At 43.0% G+C, this 23,642-nt stretch overlaps 1 protein-coding gene across 2 annotated transcripts in view; it reads left to right on the forward strand.

The window, feature by feature from the left end:
- Window positions 1-538: 538 nt before the first annotated feature.
- The window catches only part of kdm6ba (lysine (K)-specific demethylase 6B, a), a 57,956-nt gene continuing 34,852 nt past the window's right edge, over window positions 539-23,642 (forward strand). For both annotated transcript variants that reach the window (XM_051943584.1, XM_051943585.1), the window contains exon 1: window positions 539-1,180. The gene's annotated coding sequence lies outside the window, so the exon portion shown is untranslated. The remainder of the gene's footprint in view (window positions 1,181-23,642) is intronic.

Raw genomic sequence — 23,642 nt, forward strand, 5'->3', positions numbered from 1 at the left:
AGGGGTCTGTAAATGCAGGTAAAGAGCGATGAAGTCTTGGAAACCCTTGTTCTCATTGATGCTAAAACCTAATCGCACATCTGCTGGTGTGAAGATGATAAATTCACATCTGCACCAGCAGCGCACGAGTTTTATCACCTCAATCGAAGGTTATCTGCATCTGAATTGATTTTATTTTCCTTGTTTTTATTTATTTTTTATTCTTGGAATCATCGGTTCTGCGGGTCAAAGCACGTCTCCGTCAAGCTTACATCACACCAAGAGAAATCGAGGTGGAGAACTGAACACAGAGACTCCTTCTGCTCTCCAATCCCATCTGTTTGACACAGAGGGAGGGAGGGAGGAGAGAGAGAGAGAGAGGGAGAGAGAGAGAGAAGGGGGTGGTAGACGAATGAGAACGAGGCCAGATCAGGCTGAGGGAGGGATGGGGGTGGAAAGGGGGGAGGTGCTGTTTAGAGAAAGGCAGGGAGTGAAAAAAAAAAGAAAAAATCAGAGGGAGGCAGGCTGGGGGGTTGGGCTCCGAGCCTGTGCAATGTGTATGTGAGGCAGAGAAAGCAAGCGAGCGAATGTGTGTTGTATATGTCTGAGTGTGTGTGTGTTTGTGCGTGTGCTCGCTCTGTTCCTTTCCTTTCTTTGTTTGACTACTGAGTGGGAGAAAAAAAAAGAGAAAGAAGCGAGACAGAATATAGAGAGATAGTGAGAGAGGGTGAGGAAGAGAAAACACAGACAGAGGAGAAGAAGAGGAGGATCTAAAAGGAGAGTTTATTTTTTAGACAAGAAGAAAGACAAAGAGGATTTCTATTTTGGGGCTGCTTCCTTTTTTTCCTTCTGTTCTATACTTGCAGAATAGAATAGGAAATATATTTATATAAATGCAAAAACAACAACAACAGTGCTGCATGCTTTTGACAACAGTGTCATATTCAGTGAGTGTTTTGTGTGCTGGCTCAGTGCGCGTGTGTGCTGAGGAGGTGGGGGGAGGCAGCTTGTGCAGTTTAAAGGGAAAATACAAGGCACACACAAAGCTGGGAGCGCAGGCAAGGCAGCAGGAAAGGCAAAAGGAAAGGGAAGCTAGTGGGAATCTGCTGAGCTGGCTCCCACCAACAAGCCTCTTTTTGGATTTTACTCCAGCGAAGCCGGCTCCGTGTCTCCCCGTGCGCTCAGCCTGATCCTGGCTACGGTAAGACAAGCTTCCCATCCACAAACCTCTCAGCTGTTTGACCGCTACCGCTCTGCAGACAAAAGCAGGAGAAAGTTGCTGCTTGTGTGTGTGTGTATGTATGTGTGTGTGTGCAGATGGAGAGGAGCTAAGCTAAAGGCTGAAGCTAAGGCTAAAAGGCGTGAGGAATGCAGCACAAAGGGAGCTTGTGTGCTCCAGCTGGGGCTGTGTGTGTTTGTGTGTGTGTGTCTTTGTGGACAGGCTGGGATGTTTGTGTCTCGGGGCTACCCAAACTTTTGCATGTGAAGGATGCCCCCGAAATAGACAAGCGCAGGACTGCTGAGCCCCTTTTTGGAGAAAGATTTTTCTTGTTCTTGCTCATACTGAGCATGGAGAGAGTGAAAGCTCCTATTATAACAGCCGGTGCTTAGTGGCGCCTTGTGCTCCAGATGAAAGCAAATATTCTGAATTACAACTATTGTTGGGAAGCAGAATAAATCCTGGCCAGAAGAGTCTTAAAGGTCCCAGCATGTTAGTTTATAAAGCAGTGGTTTGTGTCACAGCAGGGCGATCTGAATCCTGCTGGCGGTTCCACAGCCAGCTGGCTCACCAGTGCAGAAACAAAACACAAAAGTGGGTGATTTCTACTTCTCTACCTTTTTCACCCCCGCTTTCTTCTCCTGCATCCTTTTCTCTTGCTTTCATCTTCAGTCAGTTATTTAAATGCCAGTTTGCACAAAGGGTTTCTCCATTTCTGTTTCCCCTTTTTTCCCCATTCCCTTTCTCTTTTTCTGCCTCTTTCTTTATCTTTCCATCATAAAATTAGCAGGTGACTGTACTGACCGTGGGTCTTGTGGCTTGAGTGCACTAGCGTTAAGTGATTGCCTATCTCTTCTATACACACACGCACACACAGATGCCGGCTCTCATTAGCTTTTCATGCACCGTATCAATTAAACACACACAGATCTCAGCAGCACAAAGTGTGTGTTGTCCCGCTCACTGTGTTGTGCTTTCAGCTTGTTCTTGCCAGGAGTCCGGTTTTGCACTGAGCCTGTGTGTGTCTGTGTGTGTTGCTGATATGTTAAAGAGCTCATAGCAGCCGGCTTTTTTTGCGTTTGTGTGTGCGTGTTCCTCCCTGTGTGAGAAACTCAACACTTGTGCCGGCGTCTGCCTGCAGCTAATATTGGTGTCAGTGTGTGACTGTGTGTGCGCGTGTGTGTGTGTGTCTGTGTCCCTGTCCTAATTAAGTCCATGCCCCCTGTGTTCAAACCAATACAAACATTCCTAGAAAAAAAGCCTCACTCGAAAGACATCTCATGCGTACTACTGTAAACTGATCCCTACAGTACTCCCACACACACACACACACACACATTTATATACACACACGTGAGCAGCCGGCCCGCACATGCGCACACACATTTCCACACACAAGGCAATATCACTGTTACTATTCCATTTGCTGCCCCCACCCTTCCTGTTTCCCTGAGGGAATTTCCTCCTTTCTCTCTTTTAGTTCATTACCAGTGGAAGTAGAGCATCTTTTCCGTTCTCTGACATTTCTTTTTACTTTTTTTTTCTTCTTCTTCTTCGGCTTCTTTCTTTCTTTTCTTTTTTTTTTTTTTTATTTCCCCACCACTTCCTGTCCAGCTGTGATTATCCAATAGTGTCGTGCCAGGCGCAGTTCAGCTCGGGTCGCCTGCTGTGGACTGGAATACATCATAGCTGCGCTCTCTATCTGACATAGCCTTCCCCAATTAGGAAATACTGTACACAGGACGCAGCCAGCTCTAATGCTGCGTTAATCTGTTTATACTGCACTGCTGGTTCCCATACAGAATACAGAGCACAGCATATTACCACTGAAGATCGTATGGCATTACATTATGGTATGGCAGAGTTGATTATACTAAGATGGATGACTTTTTGGTGGAGTTTTGTATGTTTGATGAAGTAAGTAGATCTATAAAACGTGCTACACAGTAAAATAGGAATATGGTATAGATAGAATATATCTATAAAATGTAGTTTGTTATGCTTTAGAAGTAACAAGAAGCCTTTCTGTGCTACATTTAACCACATATGATACAGTAGAAAGCATGAAGAGCGTGACATAAAGTTTAAATGATGAGTTGGTAATTTATTTTAACCCTCCTGTTGTCCTCCTTTACGGGCACCAAAAAGTACCGTTTCCTTGTCTAAAAAAAATCCAAAAATTCTGCAAAAAAAATTCGCCAAATTCCTGAAAATTTGCATAACCTTCAGGAAGAAAGATCCAATAATACCTTAAGTTTTTTAACAAAAAACTTTTAAGGAAAAAATATCCCCAAATTTGTCAAGAAAATTCTTTTAAATATTTTCAAAAATTGAGTAAAAATCTTCCCCCCCAAAAAAAAAAAAAACTGTAAAAACTGTAATATTTTCTTTAAGAACATTCACATAAAAATCAACCAAAATCCAGCGAATTTTGCTGGATTTTGGTTGATTTTCTTTTGCGAATATTCCTCCAAAAAATGTTCATAAATTTCCCAAACATGTTGAAAATGTGGACATCAGAAGTTTCACTGTGAAAAATTTTATTTTTTTTTTCCCACATTTTCAAACTTTCAAACAGGTCACTTTTGATCCGCAGGACGACACGAGGGTTAAGGCAAAAATTGTAGTAGAAACCCCACATGGGACTGTAAGCCCTGCTCAGATGACCAAAATATGAAAAGACACTTTCTGCACAAAATAGAAGCATAAACTCCAGCATATAAATACCTATGCACAAAGTTTAAATGTTTTTAGGTCATCCTGATAAACTTTCCTTAATAATCTCTCTAAATGTATCAAATGTGTCCTCGATGAACTGGCAAAACTAACCTTTGTGCATGAACTCTATTTAAAAACAAAGACTAAAAGGGTGCAAATATTGTGAATTTATACGTCAATAAGAGAACAAACTTTTACAGACACTAATTCAGTAAAAGATGCTCGTTGTCACACAGCTCTGACTCATCATTTGCAGCACTGTCTGCAGCACATGTAGCAGAGAATGCATCACGGCTGAGCAGTGGTGCAGAGTAAAGTCTACATGGTAAACTCGTAACTAGTTTATGCATCCAGTTGTTGGAATGTTAATAAACAATGACCCAACATCTTCCCTTTTCACTGACAAATACATTGGTATCACAATTTTCGGCTCTAAAAAATTACATGTTTTTATGTTACGAAATGGAAATATGAATTTCTCCATGAATAAAAGAACAAAACATCAAAGAAGCTTATGTTGTAAACCTCTTGGCACAGTTTGATACAACATTAAAAGCATCATGCTTTTAGTTAGACACAACGTAATACGATATAATAGCATCTCTAATGTGGCCAGACAGATTCCATTACTGTCCATGATGGCTGTTGTTTTTCTTCACTGTAGGCTACAGTTTTGCATAGTCATTAGTTGGGGGAGGGAGAAAAGGGGGAGGGGGTGACCCTGGCCAGCTGTGACTGAACGTGTGTGTTTTGCCAAAGCAGATTTTAAAAAAGGAAGAAAATGGGGATGTGGCCTGTGATGACAGTTGATTCTGGAGCTGTCTGTGTAGCAACAAGCCATTTCCTGCACCGAGAGCCATCAGGACGCCACCCAAACCTCACCCACCTCCCCCGTCTGTCACCCACCACACTCCTGCAGATGTGCACACACACACACACAAGGAGAGGAGACTGTGGAGGTGGTGGCTATGGGGAGATAGTGTGCTTTTGTGATTGAATTTGTGTGTGCTGTTCTCCTCTTTACCCCTCCTCAGCCCCAGGGCAGTCCCCCCCCCCCCATCTCCCCCACGGCTGAAGGGGGGAGATTGTGCATTCATTGGAATGGTGGCTGAGATGGCAGGGGGGAGGAGGAAGAGGAGGAGGACGGTGAGGGTGATTGAGTGTGCTGCCTGGAGAAGAAAAAGGGAGACAGAAAGAAGAGAGAGAGAGGAGAGGGGGAGGGGTTGGCTGCCTTGTGTTTAAAAACGGGGAGACGGTAGGAGGGGGGGAGAGGAGCAGACAGGCAGGAGAGGGAGGTTAAGGGGTGGAGGTGAGGGGAGGATGGCTGGGTGGCGCCGTGGCTGCTTGTGTCTGTGGAGAATAGGGGGCTGGATGTGGGCTAATAACAGCTCCAGTGATCATTTGAGATCCTTTCAAGTAAACAAACATGGATTTGTTGCAGAGATTGATAGAACGTCATAATAGTTTGGCTTCGTTAATGGTTGTACTGCTTGAAAAGCTGATTAAAGGTGAAGAAAGTTAATTTCTGTGTGGCACAGAATGGACGTAATGCAAAAACAGTGTTCACAGGAAGATGTTAACGATGTTAACGGAATAACTTTGCAAGTTGCTACTTTAAGCAGAGTGTTTTCAGAGTCTAGACTGATGCATTTTGTATTTTTCTTTGACTGTGGTGGCTGTTTTGTTTTAAAATATATATTACAGGTTCAGTATTTGTTTGGTTTGGAAGGAATCAGACATTACTGTGCACATGTAGTGGGTGGTACGGGCTGGCTTTCCAAACCAGCGTGGTGTATTCAATGCTGCTTATACATTAGTTTTAGCAGTATTTCTGCAGCACTGACCTGCACAGAGAGAATATCTTTGTGTAGATCCATTTGTTTTGGAGGTAAAACACAGTAACTGCTTTCTATTCTGTGGTCAGGTCTGATGCTATATCTCTAATTGCACTATATTAAAAATAGACTTTGTTGCAGCACAAAGGGATCCGGCTTTGGTGGTTAATTCTATTATGCAGGGTCAAAGGGCTGAGGCAGATTAGCTCTGGCCTTGGAGCTAATATCTACCACAGTAACAAGTCTGTGTAGGTAGCTGCGTATGATTAGCCGAGGGCGAGACAAAGAGAGCCACCGAGACGTGATGAAAGACAGAAGCAGAGAAGCCAGGAAGTCTGGTGGAAGGTCAGATCCACGCAACGCAACCTGGCTTTATGCCTCAGATTGGTCTGGATGTGAGCTGCAGTCGGAGAGAAAAAGCACCGGAGATGAAGAGATAGCTGGAATAGTAAAAGAAAAATCACCGTACTGAGACGTTTTAAATGCACAAACGCACATTTACACACTCAGAGCCGCTGGCAGAGGTAGTCTGCTGAGTGTGCACATGGCTTCTTTGTGGCTGGGATTTGTTGATTTAAGGTAATGACTTCCAGTTGTCTCAGTCAGGAGAGGGCCGTGTCCCTACCACTGCAGAAAGACAGGAGATTGGCAGACTGAGTGAAGACAAAATCCATAACACACACACACACATAGTTGCATAGAAGCACACATGGATTGTGTGATTGGCCTTCATAACACTGATCTTGTGAGCGACTGCACAGGTGCCTCTGACTGTTTTACAAAGGTCAACTCTGGGTATGTGTGTATGCTTACATAATGTGTGTAAAGGGCAGTAGATTGTTAAAGTGCAGCAGCTCTGTAATGAAAGATGTGGAATACTTTTATAGGTCATGATGATGAAATGCGGATGAATTAATGATTGAAAGTTGTCAGGTGTTTGACTTTTGATGGCCGTTTTGTCTGCACCCAACACTTGTATTGGTCCACGAATATTCTAGAGGGAAGCTGGTTTTCTCCGCCTTTGTTCACTGATTGTGATAGTATTTGTGTTTGCATTGAAGCCTGTTTTGCTGCTGCGCTCTGGGTAGGAGCAGCTCCTGGACGCCAGAGATGTAAACCACAAAAATACAATCTATAAGTGCACAAACACAGATTCACGTAAGCACACACAAACACGTGACAGTTGGCCTGTGCCTTTACTGCACTCTGTAATTGCATTCAACAAATATGCAGCCTCTTTGAAGGTTTCTGCTCTTTGGGCTGTTCTCTTTGGTTTCTCTCTGTTTGTTTATTTGTGGTGTTTCTCACCAAGTGATGTGGCCGAGCACAGCTTCACTTTGTGTCTGCATGTGCTTTTGTGCTGGTGTCTGGGGACTGTCCGCTGAGTATACACGCTCGACACTGTTGTCAACAGTAGATGTGGGCTGGCACCGGACTGTGTGCCCAGGAGTCTGTGTGAATGAAAAGGTGAAACCCCTCCACCAGTGCTGTCAGGGAACTAGGATTGCTTGCAGACTGTAGTGAATGATGCAAGTTCTGTCTTGTCTTTCAGTTTCACTGCTTTTACTTTATTCTATTCTGATAATAAAGTAGAAAAAGTAATTAAGGTCTTTGCTTGAAAAGCTACGGTTCAGCATCAGAGTTATTAGTAGGTCTTTGTAAGACATTAGTGAGACAAGTAGTTTTTGCTAACATATTACTGTTGTGGTCCGAGGGAGTCCACTTTGAGGACTACTCTGCAGACATCTTCGGTAGATTGTCGCCATGTATGCAACCACCAAACATGCACACCACTACCCTTTTAGCATAGGTGCCATACAGACACATACATTTTGGGCTGCATATGGAAGTCTGCAGATGGGTCCTCATCAGCTCTTGTCACATGGAAACATGTATGAAGCTAAACTAACTGCAGACACCTGCAGATACTCATGGACATATAGTTGTTGGTAATAAAAGTCTATTCTAGTCCGCTTGCAAGACTCTGTTGCATACACGCACGGTAGGTTATATCTATATATTTCACCCTCACAGATGTGTGCAAAGGCATCAGCAATGACTCTAGTGAACTAGTTGAGATAACAATTTTTATTATTTGGACATTTTCAGAGAGTATGTCACTACTATACTACTCTCTAGTCCAGTCTAAGTCCATATGGCAGACTAGTGGCATATATGTTCATCTACGTTGCCCTCACATGCATGCTACTGGTCATCTCGTGGACTTCTACAGACCGTAGGTGAATGTCTGCAGAGGGGTCTGCGTGGACTTGGGCAGAAATTACGTCACTCACACCCTTGCATAGTTGCAGACCCAGAAAGTACCACTAGCCTTTCTGACAGCTGTGTGTTCTCATCGATGCACTAAGGTTTGATGCACTACAAAATCTCATCACTGCAACTGACTACATTCAGCAGAAGCCGTATGAGCTTCCCATTGGACACCAGCTGTCTTTGACATGCAGATGTTTGAGTTGTTTTCTTTGTCCTGTGATGGCACGTGCTGCGTAACTAGGTAGAGACAAAATAGCTGAATGGTGCTTCAATGGCTGTTTTATGTTTTTCAGATTCTAACAATCTTATGCATAGCCCTAGGATCTTACTAGAATCAAATAAGCTCTGGACTGATTCCAGTTCTAAGGTTAGTACACATCTGTGGAGGTTTTTTTTAATGACACACGCAGAACACACAGTAACAGATGATCTACACACACACATTAAACTGAAACATGTGAGTGACCTCGCCGTGACCTGGATTGATCCAGCTGATTGACAGTAATGCATTAACCTGATTATGTTTCTAAGGAGACAGAAGATTAACAAGAGAAGAAGCAGAGGAAGTTGAAGGTTCTGTGTGTTTGTGTCTGGAGGGTCTGACAGCTGTAATTAACTGATCGGTGAGGACGGGGAAGTTGTGCTTTGTAGATTATTTGGTTAGAGGTCTTTTCTCCTGCTGCTCTCCATCTTCTTCGTTTCTCTTGTCCTCCCAGTCACTCCTCCCTCTTTTCTTTCTTCTTCCGCTACCCAACCTGCCGGCAGCTCTTTTCATTTTTCTTCCTGTGATCATTTTTTTTTCTGCTTTTCTCTTCCTCTCTCTCTCCTGTGTGTTACATTGCCTGTCTCTTTAACCCAGTTCCACATTGAACTCTGACCCCTCTCACTTGCGTAACTTCTGTGATAGCTGCGCTTTTGTGTGTTCCACAATGTCTCTCGCTCCACTTCTTCACAATACATGAGTCACAAGTCACAGCTGAAGCACACAGGAGCTCTTCTCTTTGGTAAGACCTACTTGAAAGCTTTCAAATTTGCAACTTTAGTTAGCAGGCTTATTTTCTCCTTAGTGTAAAATTCCCTCTTTCCCTTTATTGCAGATTTAAGCGCCGTTATGGCAGATGTGTATTCAGTGTATGAGAAATCAAAGCTGTGTCTGTCGGAGTGTTTACGAGGATATCTGTCTCTCTGCAGGAGTGTCTGGAGGGCAGCGGGTACACTGTGACCTTTATGGGTCTGAGTGTGTGTGTGTGTGTTTGCCCCCAGACCAGTAACATGATCTGTCTCGAGAACTCTAGTCCTTCATCCCTCCTTGGTCTGTCTGCACCCTCCCTCACCTTCCCTCTGTCCTGCATCCCCCCCTGTCCATTCACAGCCTTCTCTCCTTTCCGTCTCCTTCTTTTCCTGTCTTTCATCCCTCTTTCTCTTGTTCAACTTAACCCTAAACTTGTAAATCTTTGTCAGTCAAGGCACTGAAATGCATCTGTCTAAACTCTCAACACGTTTGACTTTTGCATTTCTCTCTGTCTCTCACACATGCTGTGATCAGATGGCTTTGATTGCACAGATCAGAGGAGGGAGAACTATTTGGTGTATGTGTGTTTTTGGAGGGGGGCAGTGATGCTGTAATTGATTTTCTCTGTTTCCTTTGTTTGGCTAGTGTTAGATATCTAGAAGCACACTTCAAGCTGCCTGTACTGTACTGATCCGATGTGGTGTAGATTGTCTACATGCGGGTGGGTTGGGTGGGGCAGGGCAGTGGAGGAGGTCAGGAAACGGGCTGAGTCGCTCCCACAGGATTTCTGTCACTGATGTATAGAATTACAAGCTTCAGTGTGTGTACTCAGTGTTCACCCTGTCAGATGGTCAACACCGTTTATTCTCCTCTTCGTCCTTCTGCATTCACTCTGTTGAATACAGAACATCCTCAAGTAAGGAAAAACTATGACCCTAAATATATTCAGAGGCACTGAAAATCCCAAGTTCATGCATTCAAGTGGCTTTGGGAATTGAGAAGCCTTTAATAAGAGACAGATAAGAAATTAATAACTCCTACACTCATCGGCTGATGGCCATAGGCCAACGTGTAGGTGGCTTTAATATACTGGAGCAGAGTTACACTTCTAAGGAGTGTTCGAGGCGAAGCTGAAGTCCTCCACCATCCCACTGCTACAAAATACTCTCCCAAAAATTCTCCCTCTGTCTGTTCTCTCTTACATTCTCAAACCGACTCCTCAGTCTTTTTTTTTTTTTGGAGTTTCCAATCAAACTGGAGCTTTCAATACTGCCCGAGTGCAGTGTGTGGTGTTTGGGCAGTGTGTTTGCAGTTTCCAGGACCTATGTGTGTGTGTGTCCTGTGCTCTGCTGCCATATGGCAGCTGTATTAGTCCACAGTGTAAACACAGCTGGCTGCCTCCCGTGGCTGCATGGGTGAACAGCAGTCTGTCTGCAGATACAAAAAGCCCTAATAGGAGGATCACATTCACCGCTAGTACATTATTATGGCTATTAGGCACATTGGGATTCATGGTGTTATTTGTAAGGTGCATTAGTGTCGATGTTGCAGCCTGATATCCAGACTATTAGTGATGTTAAGCTGGTGATTATTAAGTCTCTTAGCGGCTGCTCATGTTACACTGCTGCAGGCAGTTGATAAAAAATAATGTAAATATCTGAACGTGACACCTAAAACTGTATTGTCTGATTTTAATTAAAATAATAATCTCTTTAAACCTTAAGTCATAGACATTGTTAATCATGAAATCAGTGAGGGTAAAAGCTCTATGTCTCTGTTTCTATTTTAATTCAGTCAGCCACACATATTATGATTTGTTACTATTCAAACAGCTGGTAGATAAAGCTGTTTATCACATGGTAATGCATATGTGGTAGTCCGGAGACACAAAGAGGGAGATAAAGAAGAGAAGAGAGCAGGTACTGAACATTGCACATCATAAATAAAATGTCAGAAACACTGGTGCATGCTAGCCAGTGCTCAGGGTAGCGTGAAATCTGCTCTCCCCCTCCTTTCTTATCTTCCCTCCCTATCGCACTCCCTCTCTCACTCTTTGTGCATGTGTGTATGTGTGTGCAGGGTAATTGAGGTGTGTGACCTTGCTGTAGGCCTGGCAGGTGTACGGCAGGGGATGAGACGAATGGGGGGGAGAGGGTGAGGGGATGGATGGAGAGCTCTGCTGTTATATGTTGGCAGGCTCATAGTCTGCCTGAATATATGTATGGGTTTGGCATATATGTTTGGCATTCTGTAGTGAAAAAAATACAAGTGATTGTGTGTGTGTGGGTGGACGAGCATTCCTCTGCTATAAGGGTCTCTGCATGCGACTTGTAAATCAGATCATGTGTGTGTGGGTGTGTGTTGCAGAGCAGACGAGACGGCATTTATCGTTTTCTATATCTTGCAGTGTGAACCTGCTTTGCATTAAAGCGGTTGCACATCACATTTTTAAACATCCCAATCAAATTGTATCATGTCAGTATAATTACCATCAACTAAGTGGATAAATGGTGCAGATGATTGGCAGCGTCTGTCATATAGAATTTCTATTACTATCATTAAAGCTACGTTTCCTATACACCCTGTTGCTTCCTGCCACAAGGACGTTGATGAATTGCTGTTTGTCGTGTCACTCCCTGGAGTCATTCTGTTGGCTGAAGAGGAAGTTGGCGGCAATTTTTCCCTTGATAATGTATAGAATAGTCTCCAAACCTTTATGCAACCCTCTTTCTGGAAAGTAAATCTTATTTTGTGACACAAATTCTAAAGACTGTCATACAACCGGATGTGTATAACACTGTGTCAAGCTCCTTTACAAAACAATGAATCTGTGTGAATACAGATGTGTTCTACAGATGTGGATATGACCACGTTTTTGTCACGCATATCTGTGAATGTCTTTAGCACCAAACATCATTTATGCTCAGTTAGAAAAGAAGCTTATGTGAAGATCTCAGAGGAGATCAGATCGTCCAATGTTCTGTAATTTTTAAAATCACCTCTAAAAGCAACCCCACTGACACCCACAGGGATGATATGATCTCCTGTCCTTGAATGTAGGCCTACCAGCTGCCTTTTGCACCAGCTGTGCAGCGCCACTGGTGCAAAATGTGACGCTGTAATGTTCTGTAATGGTGCATTAACGCTACATGTAGCTGCTTTAACATTAAAAGACACGTTTTTGTGTTTTGTTTTTTACTTTGTTTTTCATCTTCTTCTCCACAGAGCAGAGCAGAAAGTCAGCATTCACACACCCATCCCCTCCTCTTCTTCATCGTCTTCCTCTCCTCTTTCGCTCAATATCCTCCTCCCCCACCCCTAAGCTTTCTGCACAGTAGCACAGTGCATCTGTGTCATGTCACTGGGTTCTTGCATCCCTGAGTAACCCCCCCTCCCGGCCTCACCCTCCCATACCAGTGCAATATCTCTCTCTCTCTCTCTCTCTCTCTCTCTCTGTCCTTGTGTAGCTCAGACTGTCATCCTCGATCTCTTCATCTTCTCTCCCTTCCACCTCATCCCTCGCCTCTCCCTGCGTTGTCCTACAGAACTCTCCTCCTCTCGCCTGTTTCTGTCATCGTCTTTCTCTATATTTAATGTGTGTCACTCTTTTAGTATCTCTCCCTCTCTCACCCATCATGCAGCGCAAACACACATCGCTGCTCTCTCTCTCTCATGAAGCATACACAAACATAAAACTGTCTCGGTGCATACATTAATAGATCCAAGCTCCTTAGCTGACTACTGCATGCATAATCTATCTGCTCGTACAGAATGTGAACTGTGTGTGTGTGTCTGAGGCCCGAGGCTCCTCCCCCCAGAGAGAGACAGACAGGTGTGGACCAGATTGAGTTCCGGCTCATTTCCTCTGCCCTGTGCAGCTGGTCAAGGACGCACATTTGCACACGCAAACACACGCATGTTCGACACATGGTCATGCACACATGCACACACGATCAATACAAGAACAGAGACACGCACTCCGCACAAATAAAGACACGGTTCGAGATGTAGCAGGATCAAATGCGGCATTAGCATAAACTGCTGGTGTGTGTTGAGTGTTCCCGCACTTGAATTCCTATGGAAGAGGATTACAGCAATTATTACAACAGAGTATTTCCATGGTGACGCTGACAGATTTGCAAATGGTTGAAATCCTGCCCCAGTGTAAAGTCAAGCAAGTCCCTCCCACCGCATGTTACATTCACACTATATCTGTTACACAAACACAGTACGGTCCCCATCACAGTATTCATGGCTGTCTTTGATTATTTATCTTTGACACGACAGTCCTCATATTAGCACTCCATTTTTCAGGCTGCTATTAACCCTTGTGTTATCCTACGGGCCAAATTGACCCGTTTCAAAGTTTGAAAATATGGCCAAAAAAAAACATCTTCACAGTAAAACTTCTGATGTCCACATTTTCGGGAAATTTTTGAACATTTTTTGTGAGAAAAAAGGAAATGTTACAAAAATGTTTCTTTAAGAACATTCACAAAAAATCGCTTTTTTTGTGAATGGATGGCTGGTTTTATTCCTTTGGGAATCAAGAGAAAGAAAGACCTGACTGGCTCTATAGGCAGCCAAAAAAGGCACTGCGACTGGTCAATGTTCACGCCCGTCCTACATTTCTGCCCTCCGATTGGTTCCCTTGTCCCGACCAGCTCTGTCCTCCTCTACCTCCTCTTCTTCCTCCTCGTAATTCTCTTCCTCATTATTGTTCATGTCATTTCTGTGATCTCCCTCCTTTCTTGGTCCTTCCTGGTGTTTTACTTCATCCTGATTCACTTCTAATATTTTCTTAAAGAAAATATTAGAAGTTGTATTAATATGTGTCATCACTTTAGACTATTTTTAGGATTTTTTTTGAAAGATTTTTACTCATTTTATGAAAGTATTTACAAGACTTTTCTTGCCAAATTTGGGGTATTTTTTAAATAAAACTTTTAAGGGAAACCTTTAAGGAAATATTGGATTTTTTCCTGAAGGTTTTGCAAATTTTCAGAAATTTGGGGAATTTTTTTGCAGAATTTTCTTTAGAGAAGGAAACCATTTTTTGATGCCTGTAAATGAGGACAACAGGAGGATTAAATGTATTAGCGGTGAAGGAAAAATACGGTGATGGCGCACTCCCACTTTCATTTTTTACTTCTAGATGCAACGCTAGAGTGAAGTTCAAATCCCACATCACCAGTAGTACAATGCACCAACAGTAAGAAGTGTAAAGGGTTTTTTTTTGCCACAAAATATGCAAAAAATTTTAATTCCATCAGATTATGCAGAGCGAGACAGAGGCAGACGTGAAATGTTTCTCATCCATACCATGAAATAGGTTTCACTCTGCGTTGTTCTGTTCTGCTTTCTCTCTTCTCACTTGACTTGGTTTCTTTGTTACAGCGTTTCCACCTGGATAGATAGTACACAGTGAAGTGTAACCGGTGAGGCTGGGAGGGACTCACAGCTCCGCCACACCTATAAACACACACATATCTCATATCATCTGTTTGTGTGTGTATTCTGTAGTAGTTTTTGTGATTCTGCTGTGTGATTAGGAGTGTGTGTTTCTGCTGTGGCGCCTGCCCAGTGCAGGAAGTGTGGGGTCATGGTGTCTGGAGGGCAGCCAAGAAGCCCCCCTCCCCTTTAAATACCCAGACACTGATGCGTCGCCTTTAAGAATGCAGCCCATAGGAAGAGACTGACCATATAGAAATGGAGGAGGAGGAGGGAGGAGGTCCATATGTACACATTATGGAGCTGTATGCTTACTTGTTGGTGAAAGTGATTGAGTGGTTGTCATATTGCAATTACATGCATGGATGTGTGTGAGTCTTTGTGCGTGTGGTCCTGTGAAGATGGTATGAGCCACCATGTGGGGATCACGTGTGCTACAGCCAGATAAAGAAGTCTTTGTGAGCAGAAGATGCAGCTCACATCACACACACACACACACACACACACACACACACACACACACACACACACACACACACACACACACACACACACACACACACACACACACAGTAACCTATCCAAACACACTCTAGTGCTCCTTCACATGGATGGGACGACGTGCAGTCTCTTCAAGAACTTCTACTGCAGCACTCTCATTTTCTCCTGCAAACACACCTTCATTGTTAAATTCACAAAGTGGGGCAAATCACAAATTTGCATGTGCAGGCTTTTATGTTTATGAAATCATTACACTCTGGAGCAAACACACACACGCAGCGCTGTGATTATAAAAACCTGAGTCAGTCTTTTTGGTATGTGACGGTTAACTTAAATGGCATTGTGCAACTGGATAGTACAGTTTAGCACCTCTGTTCAGGTATGTGGGCTTGGCAGGGCTTGTCTGACCACTCTCCAGCTTCTGCTCGCACACACACTCAACCCCAGAGACAGAAAGAGTGCATCCACAGCTATCACACACACACACACACAGAAAGTGCTGCTGCTATGATTCATTATCAGAGACCCACCACATATCACCTTCCAAGAGAGGATCGCACTCTTTTGTTCTTTTTCTAAAGTGTTTATTTTTTTGGGATGCCTCTAGGCCATGTTTCTCAAACTCTGTTTTTGTGAGTGTGAAGCGAGTTCAGGCATGCCAGCTGCCTGCTTCTCTTCATTCGAATGTTGTTGTTGTTTTTGAAGCACCAGCAGTGTGTCAGCAGTTTGCGTGTCATAATCTTCATTGATCAGCACAATCTTTCTCTTCATCCCTATGACCAGCTCTCACCTTATGATGTTACAAAGTCATGATTCCACCATTTAATATGACAAACACCAGTGTTTCCCCCAGGTTGAGAATTTACTTGTGGCGGTGGGCCGGGTGGTGGAGGGGGACGTCGCAGTGTTTGATAAGTGCATTCAAAATAATCTAGTCAAACTGGTTTATGAACCATGTGTTATTTATTGCACATAGATACAATTTAAGGCTGCTGCAGACTTGCTTTAACACAAACAGAACCCAAAAGAAAAATGAAAAAAAAGGAAGAAAAGCTATTTAAAGCTACTTGCAAAGCTGACAGTTTTTGTCAGAGTCGTGTATTTTTCTCTGTTTTGAAAAAAAGATCTCCAATGCCTTTCTGTATGGAAAGTATAGGGGGTCAGGTCCATTTATGCTGATACGCATGCATGCAGCAAGATGCTCCCCTTGCAGCCTGTTCCTCAGTTCAGTTTTGATCTAAAAGAGAAAAAAAACTTGCATAACCATAATGCAAAAGAGCACAAGAAAATGAACTGAAATTATTCACATTGTGCTCTTATGCATTATGGTTTAAATCACTTACCCTGTTCATAGCTGAGAAATCTCTCACAATTTACACTTGCCACTGGGATGATGAGGGCTGCAGCAGCAAGTTGGGACAGGCAGGGGTAGACGTCACCCCATTCATCGTACTCACTGGCCAGCAGTTCCAGGATTGCTCCTTGGCTTTTGTCCTAACCAGGATAGAAAGAAGTTGATATAAAATAGAAAATGTCATTATAAATTAAAGCCCTGATTTCACATTAAATTTAATAAAATGATTATTAATGAAGTTTTCCCAACAGCACAGGATGTTTTCCTTATATAAAACTTTGCATCCCACCTGTGGTGTTTCACTTCTTTCATCTTCACTCTCTCTTACGCTTGAAATAGCTTTCAATTGGCTTCATGTCTTGAAGAAGAAAATGTCACAGTCAGTCTCTGAAACAAAACCAGTGGTACAATAACAAAAAGTCAATGTATGAGGAAGAAAATGGTATATAATCAACAATAACTTAGTTTATTCAAGAACACTGATTTTATTATTAAAAAGTCATCTGTTTAGCAATCAGAGACAGTTTTATTATCAAAAAGGTGACCTTTTCCCCACTCAACAATATTTATTTATGAATATTTAATACCAAAATGAAGTGCAATAGGGATTGCCTTATTAGCCAATGACTGTCGCATGTATTTTTAAATGAAGAAATACAGAACTTTCTTGCAAGGCCACGTGTCCAAGTCGACTTACTTTAGAGATGCCTTGTCCAATAACCAGTCTAGCATTACCATAACCCGCTGGAGCCGCGAACCGGAGAGATAACAAATGGGAGCGCTGTTACTGTGAACTGGGAAGCTAATGCTAGCGACGGATGCTAGCCGCCACGGCTAACACCTTCTTCCCTGCTCGTTAACGCTCGAGGCTTCCGCTGTCAGTGACTGCCGGCTACCTTTAAGATGTCGTTGCTGATAAACACAACAGTGCGTCTTTTCAGACATTTAATGATTTCAATTTAGGGGATGAAAATGTATTAAAGTTACTTACTTACCTCTGAGACACTTGAAGCAAGCAGGGCTGTGCAACGCTGCAGGTGGTGTCGACTTTTTTTTTTTTTTGTCTGCATATCCGCTCAAAAATGACACCAACCACCCATGGTGTCATTACCTAAGCTTCATGCAATTTTTTCTTCTTCTTTGTGACTGTGACCATCACCTGCCCTCATGGCAAATTAACCTATCATGTTTATTTCAAGCTGTTTCCTACATGGGCTGTGCATACCCAAGTGTAACATAAAACAAACACAGGACAGACAGAAAAAAGTGAGCCATAGACAGTGTTCTGAGAGAAAAGGTGCATTCTATTTATTTGCTCTCTTTAATTCACACCTTTGAAACCAGTTATAAATCCAAGACCCTTCACAAACACCAGATACAACAGAATCAAAACAGGATCAATCATGAAGACGTCAGGAGACCACAGGAAGGACAGATGAAGCAAAGTGAGATCCACAGACACTAACCCAGCAACCTCCACTGATTCAGCGACCGGAGGAACAAATTCTATTGAGTTTTGGTAGATGCTGGTGTGGTGAGTCTAGCATGCATGAAAACCTCCACCAAAAGGAGGGAACTGTCTCCTCCAGCCCAAGGTGGTGTCGACCTAATGAGCGCTTAACAAGGTGGGTCGGGCTGGCGGAATACACAAGCGCGCGCCTGACAACCCAGTGAGAGACAGACAACATATAAACCACTTTCCTAGTATTGTTCAGGTCCACTTTGAACTGCAAAAACAGCACCGACCCATCAGGGAATGGACACGGGGCCTCTGGGGGGGGCCTGTGGTGTGTGGGTTGAGGGACGGGAAGTGGATCAAGCTTGTTCCCACACATCCTTGGTCTGAAAAATGTCTTAGTGTTTTAAACTTGCATTCTGTCTAACAGCCAGCAGGGGCAACTCCTGTGGTTGCAAAAAGAAGTCCAGCTGAACACGCTATGAGAAAATGATGCAACTTTTTCCTTGATTTGTCACCGCAGTGACCATTTTCCTGCCAAGTTTATGTTATCAAGCAGTAGTTTTGAGATTTTTTTTTTTAATACAATATGATGTTCATGTCATAAATTATGATCCCATTCAGGGGAAAATAGATGATAAAACAGATTGTGTTTTGGACAGGGCTACTTTGACATCACCATCATTGATTTCTAAGTCAGATCCTCCCAAGTTTGATCAGATCAGGATGGCGAAGGAAAAATGGTCCACAAAGCATCGTAATTGCTTATATACAGTCTATGGTCCTCCAGATGCTCAATTGATTTATGATATGGGGGGTTTGTAAGTCAAATCAGCATCTTGAGCTCTTGGTCATGTTCCTCAAGCTGTTCCTGGGTAGTTTTACAGTGTGATGGCGTGCATTGGGCTACTGTCAGGATGAGCTGTTACCATAGAGGTTGTGTGCTTAGTGTGCAATGATGTTTGGGTCTGACATATGTGTCAAAGTAAGGTTCACATGACTGCCAGGTCATGAGGTTTCCTAGCAGAACATTGCATTGTAACAAGATGATCAGTGTTTTTAACCCAACCTGTCAGTGTTTTAACCCTCGTGCCCTCCCGTGGGTCAAAATTGACCCGTTTGAAAATGTGGAAAAAAGTATGTATTTTCACAGTGGAACTTCTGATGTCCATATTTTCAACATTTTTGGCAATTCTTTGAACATTTTTTTGGGGAAAAAAGAAATGTTAAAAATGTTTCTTAAGAACTCTCAAAAAAAAATTTTTTTTGAGAGTTCTTAAGAAACATTTTTAACATTTCTTTTTTTGTGAATGCTCTTAAAGAAAATATTAGAAGTTTCACTGATATATATGTAATCACTTTAGATATTTTTAGTATTTTTTTGGAAGATTTTTACTCCTTGTTTGAAAATATTTACAAGAATTTTCTTGCCATATTTGGGGGATTTTTTTTAAAAATAACACTTTTGAAGGGAACTTTTAAGAAATTATTGGATCTTTCTTCCTGAAGGGAATTTTTTGCAGAATTTTTGGATTTTTCAGACAAGGAAACAATATTTTTTGGTGCCTGTAAATGAGGACAACGGGAGGGTTAATGTTATCCCTAACTGGTGTATAATCTGTACAGCCAGATGTGTGTTTTAGTTTTAAATTGTTGACTTGAGTCACTGCTTTTTTTACTTAGATGTGTTAAATAGTATTTTTTTGGGATGAAGTTGACTAGTCACGGTTGCTGGATTTGACGACAAAGACGTGTTTTATTTTGGAAGACTGACGTCACAAAGCTGTGCCAGCGTCAACTGCTCTGAAAGCCGTCTGCAGCTGTGAGGGACGCGCTCTGCTCGGCTGCTCGGCTGCTCGGCTGTGGTTTGTGTGCGCGAGAGGGAGAGAAGAAAGAGGAGGACAGTGAGGGTAAAAACGGCACAGTGTTAAAAGGGTTACATTCATCAAACGCCAATTTACACATGCTTGCTCAAACATCACACAAACGCACAAACTCTCTCTCTCTCACACATAATCATACTGTTCACAGGTCTTGATTTTGGCAGCAGCAGCAGTCGAGCTGCTTTCATTAGTGTCTGTCTAGACACAATTTATTACCAACTGTTCATTCTTGTCCCTTCTCCTCTCTCTCCGTCTCCTTGTCTTCCTTTTTGTCTCTTTGTGGCCTCTCTGCTGCTGGATTTTCAGACACTCTGGGTGTGTGTGTGGTGAGGCTCTAGTCGGTGCGTCTGTCTGTCACCCTCCTCCTCTTCGTGTGGGTGTCATTTTCCTGCTCGTCCCCATAGAGGAAATCGGTCTGTCTTGTCTCATCTATCCGTCCGTTTCTTGTGTGTGTTAGCGTGTAGGAGGCAGAGTGGGTGTGATGGTTTGTGAGCCAGGCTTGGGTTTTGACCATGACCTTTTACTGAAAACATGTGGCAGAAGTTCACTAAGCCAAACATCCCCAACCAGCGTCAACCTGTTACTCCTCCTCACTGTCTGTAGCTCTGCCAGCCTCGCAAACACGGGCATGTTTACAGGCAAAAGAGACAGAAAACAGACTTGCTGCCTCTCTTATGCATGCACACAAAAATAATAGGTCCTCCACCCAGTTAAAATCCAGTTTATTGGGCTTCACTTGCGTGGGCTTTGATATCCGAACCACATGGCTTTATAAATGGCAACAGATCTGACGGAAGATGCAAAAACAGAAGAGTATTAATAACTCGGTAAATATGTAAAACATCCAGATTGAAAAGTTTTAGCTAAATGAGAAATTAACCAATTTAACTAAATGAGAAAAAGAAGATCCACTGCAATTCATGGAATCTAAACCAGGCCACAGTGAGGCAATGAGGCAAAAACTGCCCTCTGTCATTCAGACGACTAGAACAGCACTCTGTCACAACAAATCTCCATATCTGTCTGGATCCTGATCTCACGCACGTTCAGTATGTGGCGTGACAGCATTCCAAGAGATTTGAAGCTGTTCACAAAACAGAGCATCCTCACAAATTATTAGCTCCTTGATAGGTGCATGGCTATCAGTGCTAACTTTATAGTATTTGCCCTCAGGCTGGCAGCTGCACAAAAGGTTAATTTAAGGATTTCACTTGTGCCAAGTGACTGCTTTTAAACACACAGACTAACGACTGTGGCACAGAAGCAGACAGGGAATCTAGACAGAAAGACACTGAGGAAGAAAACCCTGTCATTTACCAGTGCTCCTGCAGAAACCTGCTGTGTGTGTGTGTGTGTGTGTGTGTGTGTGTGTGTGTGTGTGTGTGTGTGTGTGTGTGTGTGTGTGTGTGTGTGTGTGTGTGTGTGTGTGTGTGTGTGTGTGTGTGTGTGTGTGTGTGTGTGCAGGAATGAAGCCTGTTGCCCTAACTTGAAGACACCTACTGAATCACCAGTGACTAAGGGCTCGAGCAGCCCAAGCATGGCTACTTTACTCACGCCATGCAGGCTCACACATGCTGAGTGATGTGTGTGTGTTTGCCAATAGGTGAAGTATATTGTAAACTCAGTCGATACGTACAATATGGAGCAAAGTAGTGACACGGGGTTCCTTTATAAAGAAAAGCAGGTATCAGGCTGTGCACACATCGCTTTAAGTGGACAGAACTGTGTGTACTTACGTGTACCGTGAAGGATGTTGACATGTATCCAGCATGTATTTATAGGTTTCTGTGGGTTCTGGGGGTGGAACACCAGGGTGTGTGGCCTTTACATTTGACAGTGTGTTTTATAGATTCTCTGACAGGAGACGTGTTTACCCAATGACCTGGATGACTGCGTTCTTAAGGAGGTATTTCACCTGTAGACCTGATTTTTTTTTTGTTTTGGTCCTTGGACTTGATGATTTGCTTGGTATGTACAAATCATGGAGCTCTTGTCATGTCTTTCCTACCCTGTGTGCCTCTTCCCTGTTATTAGTGAACGCAGAATGCCAAAGTGCAAAAAAATTGAATTGTAATTGGTGATTTTATTGAATGTTGTCTTAGTAAATTGACTTGCAGTAAGCAATTTATCATGCAGGCATGTTTTACTAGCTGTGTTTTTGGAGTAAACCGCATTCTAAGTTTTCTTCTTCCTTTCAGTACGTACTACATCTGTCCTTACAAACGTGTTGTTATATGCAGTAGCATGCTATGGGGACATATTACTTCATCTTGATGTTATGAGCTTTGACTGTGTTGCTCATATATCTGTTGCAATCTGCAGTATGAAATCACCGGTTTGTGAGCCTGTCAAGCTTGTTCTTCAGGCAAGAATGCCAGAACGGCCAGAAAAGCATACAGCAAAAACCAACCACAAACTGCATTTGATGCATCATGTATGGGGATATTCTAAATCTTTTTTTCTGGAACACTAAATACAGTAGAATCAGAAAAACTTCGGCCTTCCAGGAGAGAAAAATGAAGAGAAATCTTCACGAGTTATTTTCAAAAAGGAAAGTTGTGATTATTCTTTTATGTCGGCTCTTATTTGCCATTGAAATATTGAGGATGTTCTCTATAAATTTGACCATTTCCATTCAGGTCTTCTGCTGCGGTACTAAAATGTGCGTAAAGATATGTTACAGAAGCTACTGTTTGGTTGTTGTCATAATAGCTGTCAGAGCTGTAAAGTCATTCTGTTTATATGCTGCATTATGAACCACTGTGAAGTGTTCTGGCATCTCATAAACCCTCAAACTATCCATCTCCAATTCTCAGATTGGACTTCCAATAGAACTGCTGCTTTTATGGCTCTGTTTTGCTCTGAAGAGCAGCTGAGGCGACTCAGCAAACCAAAACCACTAAATTCTCCTTTGCCCTCTCCTTCTGTCCTTATCTCCCTCAACCTCTCTTGGTTTTTCCCTCCTCGTTTCTCCTTTGTCTGACTCAAGTCCTTTCACTCTGTCTTCAGCTGCCATCGCTCTGCCTCCTCACCTCCTCTGTGGCTCCACCCTTCTGCCTCTCTGTGCTGATTAATGTCAAAGAGAGATGCTCCCACTGGTTAACCTTTACAGACTCACGATAACAACCACTTTCGATATCTTTCAATCTCTCACGATATCTTTCAGCTTCTCTCTCACTGGGTCTTTATCTGTTACTGTTTCGATGCAAATATGCCATTTGAAAGTGCATTTCCTCCTTTTTTTATTTTTGTCTTATGCCTCACCAAACTTTCTCCCCCCTTCTTTGCTTTCTTTCTTTATCTTCCTCACAACCCTCCCCCCTCGGTCTCTCCCCCGATAGCAGTCAAGGTCAGATGATTATGTCAAAGCTTGTGACATTTATTTGATATGTCATGAAAAGAATAGATTCTGCCCCTGCAACAGTTCAACCTCTCATGCAATCAGCCCTCTCGGTCGTCTTTTAAGGTAGCGCTACTCAAAAAGCCTCCTCACCTCCACACACGCACACACACACAGCTGTTCCACCTTTACCATGAGGCCAGCTGTGGACCTTCAGGAGATGTGTCCTTTGACCTGGAGTTCAAAGGTTTGGGGCCTTAACCACCAAGGCGGCAAGATCAGTGAGGCCTGAGCCAGCTATATTTGCCTCATATTGACACAACTGCCACACAGAAACTGCCCTTCAGCTACGTGTGCAGGGCTGGTTGTGTGTGCATGTGTGCTCAGGGGAGAAACATATGGAAGCTGCCATGTGTGGGTGTGTTTTTTTGTTGCAGCCCTGCAGGTAGAATATCAGACAGCAAGAGGAAGAAAGACAGGATATAGAAAAATATGAAAACGACAGGATGTTGAAGAAAATAGAAGATCAGTAGATGATTCACTTTGTCGCTGCGTGATTACACTCAAGATGAGTTTGCGTAGCTTCAGCATAGTGGATATAATCTTTGTGTTTTAAGGTT

This window comes from Acanthochromis polyacanthus, chromosome 23, assembly GCF_021347895.1.
Source record: "Acanthochromis polyacanthus isolate Apoly-LR-REF ecotype Palm Island chromosome 23, KAUST_Apoly_ChrSc, whole genome shotgun sequence".
NCBI classification, from domain to species: Eukaryota; Metazoa; Chordata; class Actinopteri; family Pomacentridae; genus Acanthochromis; species Acanthochromis polyacanthus.